The sequence below is a fragment of the Elgaria multicarinata genome, chromosome 2 (assembly GCF_023053635.1).
Source record: "Elgaria multicarinata webbii isolate HBS135686 ecotype San Diego chromosome 2, rElgMul1.1.pri, whole genome shotgun sequence".
NCBI classification, from domain to species: Eukaryota; Metazoa; Chordata; class Lepidosauria; order Squamata; family Anguidae; genus Elgaria; species Elgaria multicarinata.
Window position 1 is genome coordinate 82,674,503 of NC_086172.1, and position 9,072 is coordinate 82,683,574.

Genomic DNA, 9,072 nt, shown 5'->3' on the forward strand with positions numbered 1-9,072 from the left:
AGGTATGCTGGGAATTCAATGGGGAAAATGTCAAAGGGCACAGTGCAAATCCTATCATGTATGTGAGATCTGCTTGGTCCCCCACCCTCGGGCCCTGTGGGGCCAAGGCCCCTTTTAGGGTGCCCAAGCACCCAGTGGTAGTTTTGGAAAAGGGGAGGGCTCTTGGCTATTTGCATCCACGTTCAACCAGGCTACAGCCCCTACAATATAGCCAACAGGGGTCCAATATAAGAACTCTGGGAATGGCCTACATGCTGATTCTCCAAAATGCCCTTTGTGCCCTCCTGGACCACTACCTGGACAAGGCAGGAGCATGTTAATTATGGGAGGGCTTCATACATAGCTCCTGCACTCCATTCACAGGGATTGTAGGGCTACAGGAGCATCAAATCTTAAGCTGGTTGGAGAGATGCTGGGGATAGCAGCTTCAAAAATAAAGAAGGGATGCCAGGCAGGGAGGGTGGCTGGCTGGCCGGCCCTTTCTCCATACCCCCAATACTGAACCTCTGGGTGTCACCACTAGGAACAGTGCCCCCAAATCCCTGGGAAGCTTAGGCTTATACATCACCTATCATACCCCAAAGGGGCCTCAGTCAGTGGCCCCATACTACTGGAGCTTTGCTCTGTCACGTAGGCTTCATTTGATCAGGTGGCAACTACACTGAAATCCTGTGGAAGGGGTGCATTAATGGCAAAGTGCAATATCTTATCTTCAAATCCTGTGTGTGTAACCTCAGTTTGAGGATTTATTTTCATTTGTATCATGGTATGTTTTGCAGTAATTTTAGTGAAGTTCTGAGGAAGCTGCAGCGAAATACGTGTAAAATCCAGAGTCCTGTTAAGTCTTATCTCGCTCAGCAATTCATTGCCAAATACATAAACCTGTTATTGTAATTCACTGTCATGTATATATGTATTATACAATGATATATGTCTCAATCTTGTAAAAAAAATCATGCTCACATATCTCACTATCTCTGTCCTTTTACCCCACTGTCTTGGATGTTATTCAGTTTTCGTGCAGTTGTGTGATGTTTAGCATTTGTTTTTGCTGGGTTCTTGCAAGTCCTGCCTCTGTATGGGGATTAAAGGGCAATATACAGTTTGCTTCCAGTCCACCCTCATGGTTTTAGTCTGCTGGGTTTCAGTTTGGTAGCCACTGGTACATGGATAAAGCCATGCCAATGAGTTGTGCTCAGTAGCCTTTGCAGCTTTTGAAACCTTCAGCATCTTCTTGGTGTGGGCAGTTAAAGTTGAGTAATTCACCCTCAGGTCATCCACTATCTGGATGACTTCTTATTGGAGGGGTTGGCAAACATGGGGGAGTGCCCAGTTTTCCTTCAGGTGTTTCAGAGTCTGGCCCAGGATTTTGGGATCCCATTGGCACAAACCAAAATGGATAGTCTCAACTATCCAGGCATACAGTGAGACTGAAGAGTGGGTGCGTGTTGCCTCTCAACACACATTAACTGCTTTTCGGTGCCACAAATGCACCACAAATGCATACTGAGGGAAATGTCAGCAGTTGATATAGAGAGATGGCTGAGTGCCTGCCTGTGCAATTACTGTATAAAGCAGCCTTCCCCAACCAGGTGCCCACTGCCCTTGTGATGAATAAAGCGAGAAAGTTCCTTCTTTCTGTTGTGATCATTTATTCCCTCCTATCTTGGAGTAAAATGGGTGGTACAAGAGATGTCTCACTCACTGTTTTCATTCAGAGGCAGGGTCAGCGAGACAAGCCGTGGAGCCCACTTCGAGTGGCTGGCTGCACCTTTCTTGGACATGTGTGAGGGAGAGGACCACAGGAAGGGGCAGAGAGGAGCTGTTAGGGAGCCTGTTTCCAGAGGAAACAACCCTCTCTAGTATCTTCCGGGGGGGGGGAGCTCTGCTCCCCCCCACTGCTACGATCATGTTTGGTGACTCATGAGTGCGGTGCCGGCTTTGCGCTGCGCTTTCCAAAAAATAAAGCAGGTGCAGCAGCACAGCCTCCAGCTCCCCCATCCCTGCCGGTCTGCTGGCTGGACTCCTCCAGGTCCTCAAGCCAGACATCCCACTGCAGTGCCCATGTCCCCGTCAGCCTGCTAAGGAAAGTCAGCCAGCGGGCAGTGGGCCAACAGGGATGGGACAGGGAGCTGGAGGTGCGCTGTTGCTGTGCCGCTGGCGATAGTTTTTGGAAACTGTAGCCAATTATGGGAATGGGGGGTGGAGAAGTGGAGGATGGGAGCTGGAGGAAGCGGGCTAGCGCTGTGCCTGCTTTGTTTTTTGAAATGGGAGGGGGAAGTAGAGGATGGTACCTGGAGCCTGGAGGTTTGCTGCCACCACACCTGCTTTATTTTTTAGAAAGTGTCACTGATCTGGAGAATGGCGGGGTGGGTGGGAAGCGGATGTGGATTTGGAGCTGGAGGAGGCATGCTGCTGCTACAGTCTGCTTTATTTTTTGGGAAGCAATGTGCAGCGCACACAATCGCTGATTATGGAGGGGGAAGTTGAGGCTGCTCCCCAAAGATATTAGGGTGTGCATGGGAACACACCTATGCTCTTGGGGCAGCTCAATTTCACATGCAAGGTGGTTTCACCAGCAGAGCCATCTGCGCGTGTCTGGCAGGGGCCAGAGCCAAAATCCCACCATACCATCACCATCTTAGAATCACAAAAAAGCATGAGGGAGGATCTGAGGATATAGCTAACCTTCTTGACTGAATACAATGGGGTATCCATTTAGTAAGATCAGCTCTTGGCTGGATTGGATTCAGAAATCCAATTGGATGCTCTCAGGAGCCTATTATTATTATTATTATTATTATTATTATTATTATTATTATTAATTTATATAGCACCATCAATGTACATGGTGCTGTACAGAGTAGAACAGTAAATAGCAAGACCCTGCCGCATAGGCTTACAATAAAATCATAATGAAACAATAAGGATGGGAAGAGAATGCAAACAGGCACAGGGTAGGGTAAACAGGCACTGGGTAGGGTAAAACTAACAGTATAAAGTCAAAACAAAATCAAGTTTTAAAAGCTTTAGGAAAAATAAAAGTTTTTAGCTGAGCTTTAAATGCTGCGGTTGAACTTGTAGTTTTCAAATGTTCTGGAAGAGCGTTCCAGGCATAAGGGGCAGCAGAAGAAAATGGACGAAGCCGAGCAAGGGAAGTAGAGACCCTTGGGCAGGCGAGAAACATGGCATCAGAGGAGCGAAGAGCACGAGTGGGGCAATAGTGTGAGATGAGAGAGGAGAGATAGGAAGGAGCTAGACAGTGAAAAGCTTTGTAGGTCAACAGGAGAAGTTTATATTGGATTCTGAAGTGAATTGGAAGCCAATGAAGAGATTTCAGAAGTGGAGTTACATGGTCAGAGCGGCGAGCCAAGAAGATGATCTTAGCAGCAGAGTGGTGAACAGAAACCAACGGACTGATGTGAGAAGAAGGAAGGCCAGTGAGAACAAGGTTGCAGTAGTCCAACCGAGAAATAACCAATGCATGAACATGAGTCTTGGCAGAAGAGACAGACAAAAATGATCGAATCCTGGCAATATTATACAGGAAAAAATGACAGGATTTAGCTACTGCCTCAATATGAGGAATAAAGGAGAGCGAGGAATCAAATATAAAGCCAAGACTACGAGCTTCCTTGACTGGAGTAAGTGTAACATCATTGACAGTAAGAGAGAATGAGAGGAGGAGAGGGTTTAGGAGGAAAAACAAGCAATTCAGTCTTTGCCATATTAAGTTTCAAACGACGATGAAGCAACCAAGCTGAGATATCTGAAAGACATGCCGAGATACGATCGTGAACATCAGGAGAAAGATCCGGAGATGAAAGATATAATTGTGTATCATCGGCATACAGATGATATTGGAGGCCATGAGATTGAATAAGATTACCCAAGGGCAACATGTATAAAAACAACAACAGCGGACCAAGCACCGAGCCTTGCGGAACCCCTACTGAAAGGGCAAAAGAAGAAGACGAGCTGCCATTAGCCAACACGCTGAAAGAGCGACCCGCTAGATAGGAGGCAAACCAGTTATAGACAGAGCCACAAAATCCAAGGTCATGAAGGGAATCTAAAAGAAGATCATGATCAACCGTGTCAAAGGCTGCAGTTAGATCAAGGACAATAAGAACGGAATAATGGCCTTTAGACTTGGCAGTAAGAAGATCATTGGTAATCTTAGTAAGGGCTGTTTCAGTGGAATGCAAAGGACGGAATCCAGATTGAAAAGGTTCCAGAGCAGAGTTACTAGAAAGAAAGAGAGGCGGGGAGAGATGGTGGATTAGGCTTCAGGAGAGAATTGAAGGACGCAAAGAGCGGCTGAGGATGCCTAGCATTTGACTGGATCAATGTTGAGTAATACTGCTGTTTGGCCAATGAAATGGCAGAAGAGAAGCCTAGGTTTGTGGGGTAGGGGGGGTTTCTTCCCGGGGTGATAAATAGGTGGCCAGCTCACTGTCACGACAAAGGCAGCACATGTGATTTTATATTCCTTGAATTGTTTCCCATCTTGGTGGTGGTGTACATTTGGAAAGACAGATTCAGCTATAGTCAGAGTTATTGACAGCTAGATGTCTTGCACAGTGTGAGTTGTGTACTTAGTCAGCAAACTTGTGCTGGCTTGCTTAGCATCGAACATTCCAGGTGTAGATAATAAGATTGCGGATTCCCTGTTTTGCTTTGAGGAGAGATTCTTGTTAATGGTGCCAAAAGCAAGAATCAGCCTGGACCTTTCCCAGAAGAGTTGTGGGGACTTGGGAGGAGCAATAATGTAGGTAGTGTTTAATTCAATTGCATGTAATTCACTCCTACACAGCAGGAGCTAACATATTAGTTCCTTTGCAAATAGCAAAGGAAATCCAGGCATGTGGCCCCATCCAAAGTGATGGTCCTACAGTATCTAGCATCTTTCAGAGAACAGGGCATCAAACCAAAAAACATGTCCATCAACATGGTGGTCATTTCTTTCTTCAGTAAACCCCCCCCCCCAACCCATTCCACTTTTTGGGCTAGAAGGATGTTAGAAGAGCATTTTGCAATCTTCATCTTGGCATTCTTTGGGACTCTGCATGTAAGTGAGCTCATGGTGGCATCTAAAAATTTTGTGAACTTCCCAGAGAGTTTCGGCTATTGGGCGATATAAAAACATAATAAATAAATAATAAATAAATAAAACAGATGGTAGAAGATTTTTTTTTTTGGTCTCTACTTCTCCAATGCAGCAAATAAAGGCTTGTAAGATTGATACATTTGTAGTTTCAGATCATACCTCAGTATTTTTGGAGTTGCAGTTCTCAGATTTGCCTAGGCCTCCCAGTCTCTGGCATCTTAATGTTTCTTTTTTGAGTGGTTATGTTTAAATGTCAGATTTCTGCTGAATTATTTGAGTATTTTAGTATTAATGAGGGTTCTTGTGCCATTGAATAGGAGGCCAGCAAAGCTTTTATAAGGGGTCAAATGACTGCCTATTAGGGATGTGCTCCGCTTCTCCTCAGACCGGAGAAGCAGGAGCGAATTGGCCTGATCCGTCTTGTCCAGAGGAGGAGGAGAAGCGAACCAGGGGCCTGGAGAAGGAGCAATCCGCCCGCCATTTTGGATTTTTTCGCCCATAGGATTGCATTGCGGAAAAGATTAGGGGATAACTGTTTTGTTTTAAAGCTATCTTTCTGAAATTTCATGTGCTTAGAGAGTCGTGGCTGGGAGTCATTTTGAGCCTACTCTCAGCACTCTGCGTGGTGTGGTTTGCTTGCTATAATTTTTGGAAAAATAGGGTAGAAAAAGCGGGAGAGGTACCTTTTTGAAGTGCTGAGAGGCAGGTTCAACTCCAAGTCATGATCACCTGATGAAGCATCCTCCAATCCCAAAGTTGGAGGAGGGGACAGGGAAAACGGGATACTTAGTAACTTGGGATACTGGGAAACTTCTCTTTCTTAGTCTGAATGGACTTTTCCCAGTGTTTTTTGAAGCAGTAGCCCCACCAAATGCACAAACACAACCTGAAATCATATACTAAGCAAATAAATAACAGATAGGAAACACAGCACTGCTACCCATCCTAACCTTGGTGAACAACTGAATAGATGTGTTGCAAGGGATGAGGTCCCCTAGGGCATGTGGATAGGCATGTGCTCCGCTCCGATTAGAAGCGTAGAAGCAGGAGCGAATTGGCCTGCTCCACCTTGCCCAGAGGCGGAGTAGAAGCGGACCGCGGACCCCTAGAAGCAAGGCGAAGAGAAGCGCCCATTTTCGGAGCGCTTCTCTTTCCGCGGACCGATCCGATCGCCATTTTGAAACATTTCGCCCATAGGATTGCATTGCGGAAAAGAAAAGGGGATAACTGTGTTGTTTTTGAAGCTATCTTTCTGAAACTTCTTGTGCTTAGAGAGTTGTGGATGGGGGTCATTTTGAGCCTACTCTCAGCTCTCTGCATGGTGCGGTTCGCTTGCTAGAATTTTTTAAAAAACCGGTGGGAGAAATACCTTTTCTGAAGGGCTGAGGGGCAGAGTCAACTCCCGGTCATGATCCCATGATCCCAAAGTTGGAGGAGGGGATAGGCAAAACGGGTAACTTGGGATTCTGGGAACTTCTCTTTCTTAGTCTGAACGGACTTTTCCCAGTGTTTTTTTAAAACAGTAGCCCCACCAAATGCACAAACACAACCTGAAATCATATACTAAGCCAATAATAAGAGAGCACTGCTACCCACCCTAACTTTGGGGAACAACTAAAAAGATGTGGTGCAAGGGGATGAGCTCCCCTAAGGCATGCCATGTGGATGTGCCCTCACTCTCTCCTGTACTTGGAGGGCCATTAGAGCCCTCCAAAGAGAGTAACCCGGTGGAGCAATGCCTTTCATGAGTTGAAGTGAGAGCATTACTTCTTAAGACTGGGTCAGCCCTCCGTCCGTAGCATGGTGAAGCAATGCCTTTCATGAATTGAAGTGAGAGCTTTGCTTCTTAAAAGACTGGTTCTTAGACAGGACCAGTTAAATTGGCCAATGACTCCCCCTCCCCTGGGCACGTCCCCCTCTTACTGGTAAAAGACAGATATAGCCTTTTTAAAAAAGTTCTTCTTGTTGTTTATTCAGCAACACTGCTGCTTTTAATTCCACCCCTCCTTCGTTTATTTATTTATTTATTTATTCCATTTTATATGCATTACTGGCTTATCCTTGGCTCACTTCCTTATGCCCCCAGAAATGTCTGCTGCCTGCCTGCCTTCCCTTCCTCCTCCCCTGCCCGCCTCGCAGGGATGGTTTGTGTCTGGCTTTGACTCAGGGGAGAAGTCCTTCCTGCGCTCACTTGGAGTTTTGGAAGTTCCAAATCCATTTTTCAAGTGTGGAAGAAGATTCATATTAGGTTGATGATCTCTACTCCCTAATACATGGCATCTTGGGATTTCCTTTGAAATGGCCCCATTGAGCTGTCTGCAGGTTTAAGCCCCGCCAAAAATCAGGGGATGATGGGATTGCCTTGTACCTTGGCATGATTGTGGGTCTAGATGGCATCTGTGAGTATGCCTACTTCCCTTTTTTTATCTGTCCAAATGTCAGAGAACAGTCCACGTCTGCAAATGAGGTGCCCGATTTTCATAAATTCCCCAAAAATCAGGGGATGATGCGACTGCCTTGAGTCTTGGCATGTGTGTGTATCCCTGGATAAGCTGTCATGGTGGCGAGTTTGAGGTTTCTAACGTGCAAATTGACGGAGCTATCGAAAGGGGTGTGAATGGGGTGTTGGATTTTCATAAATTCCCCAATAATCAGGGGATGATGGGACTGCCTTGAGTCTTGGCGTGCATGTGTATCCCTGGATAAGCTGTCATGGTGGTGAGTTTGAGGTTTCTAACGTGCAAATTGACGGAGCTATCGAAAGGGGTGTGAATTAGGGTTATGGGAGGTGCGTTAGAGGTTAGAGCCCCGCCAAAAATCAGGGGATGATGGGACTGCCTTTAGTCTTGGCGTGCGTGTGTATCTCTGGATAAGCTGTCATGGTGGTGAGTTTGAGGTTTCTAACGTGCAAATTGACAGAGCTATCGAAAGGGGTGTGAATGGGGTGCCCGATTTTCATAAATTCCCCAAAAATCAGGGGATGATGGGACTGCCTTGAGTCTTGGCGTGCATGTGTATACATCCATGACGTGTCATTGTGCCAAACTTGAGGTTTCTAACTTTAACAGAAAAAAAGTTGTATACCTTTTTAGCTTAATGCAAGCCTATGGGGGAGGGGGGAAATGGAGCTCCGATCTGGATCCGGAGCTCCGCAGCGGAGCGGAGCGGACATAGGCGGAGCGGGGGCGGAGCGAAGTGGCCCGATCCGCAAATCGCGGATCTGGAAGAGAAGCGGAGTGGGGGGTCCATGCACACCCCTACATGTGGACGTGCCCAGTGCACTCCTTGGAGGATCATCAGAGCCCTCCAAAGAGTAACCAGTGGAGACTAATGCCTGTCATGAGTTGAAGTGACAGGTAGCTTTTTAAAGACTGGTACTTACTTAGGGCCAGTCAAAAACTGGCATATCCCCCTCCCCCTGGGCACATCCACTTTCCTCTTACTGGTAAAAGACAGACATATCCTTTTAAAAAAAAATCTTCTTGTTGTTTATTCAGCAACACTGCTGCTTTTAATTCAACCCTCCTTTGTTTATTTATTATACACCCCCCCCCCCCATAGCCCAAGCTCTCCTGGTTTTTCCTCTTCAGTGAAGTCAGGCAGGCTTTCATTGTGGTTCAACTCCTTGTTGTTGTTGTTGTTGTTGTTGTTGTTGTTGTTGTTGTTGTTGTTGTTGTTTAATAATGGCTGTGATCACAGTGCAGTCAACCAACTCTGAAGCAAGGATCACAAAGCTTTACTCTTATCCTCCTAGCCTCCTAATTATGGGATGCAAAAGAAAAGGCATCTCTCTGTGCTGCTCCCGCCTCATAGGGATGGTTTGCATTACTGGCTTTGAAACAATCCTTGGCTCACTGCCTTGTGCCCCCAGAAATGTCTGCTGCCTGCCTGCCTGCCTGCCTGCCTTCTCCCCAGGGTGCTGCTGTGGTGGGGCATCTGCCGGGACTGACTCCCCCATAGAT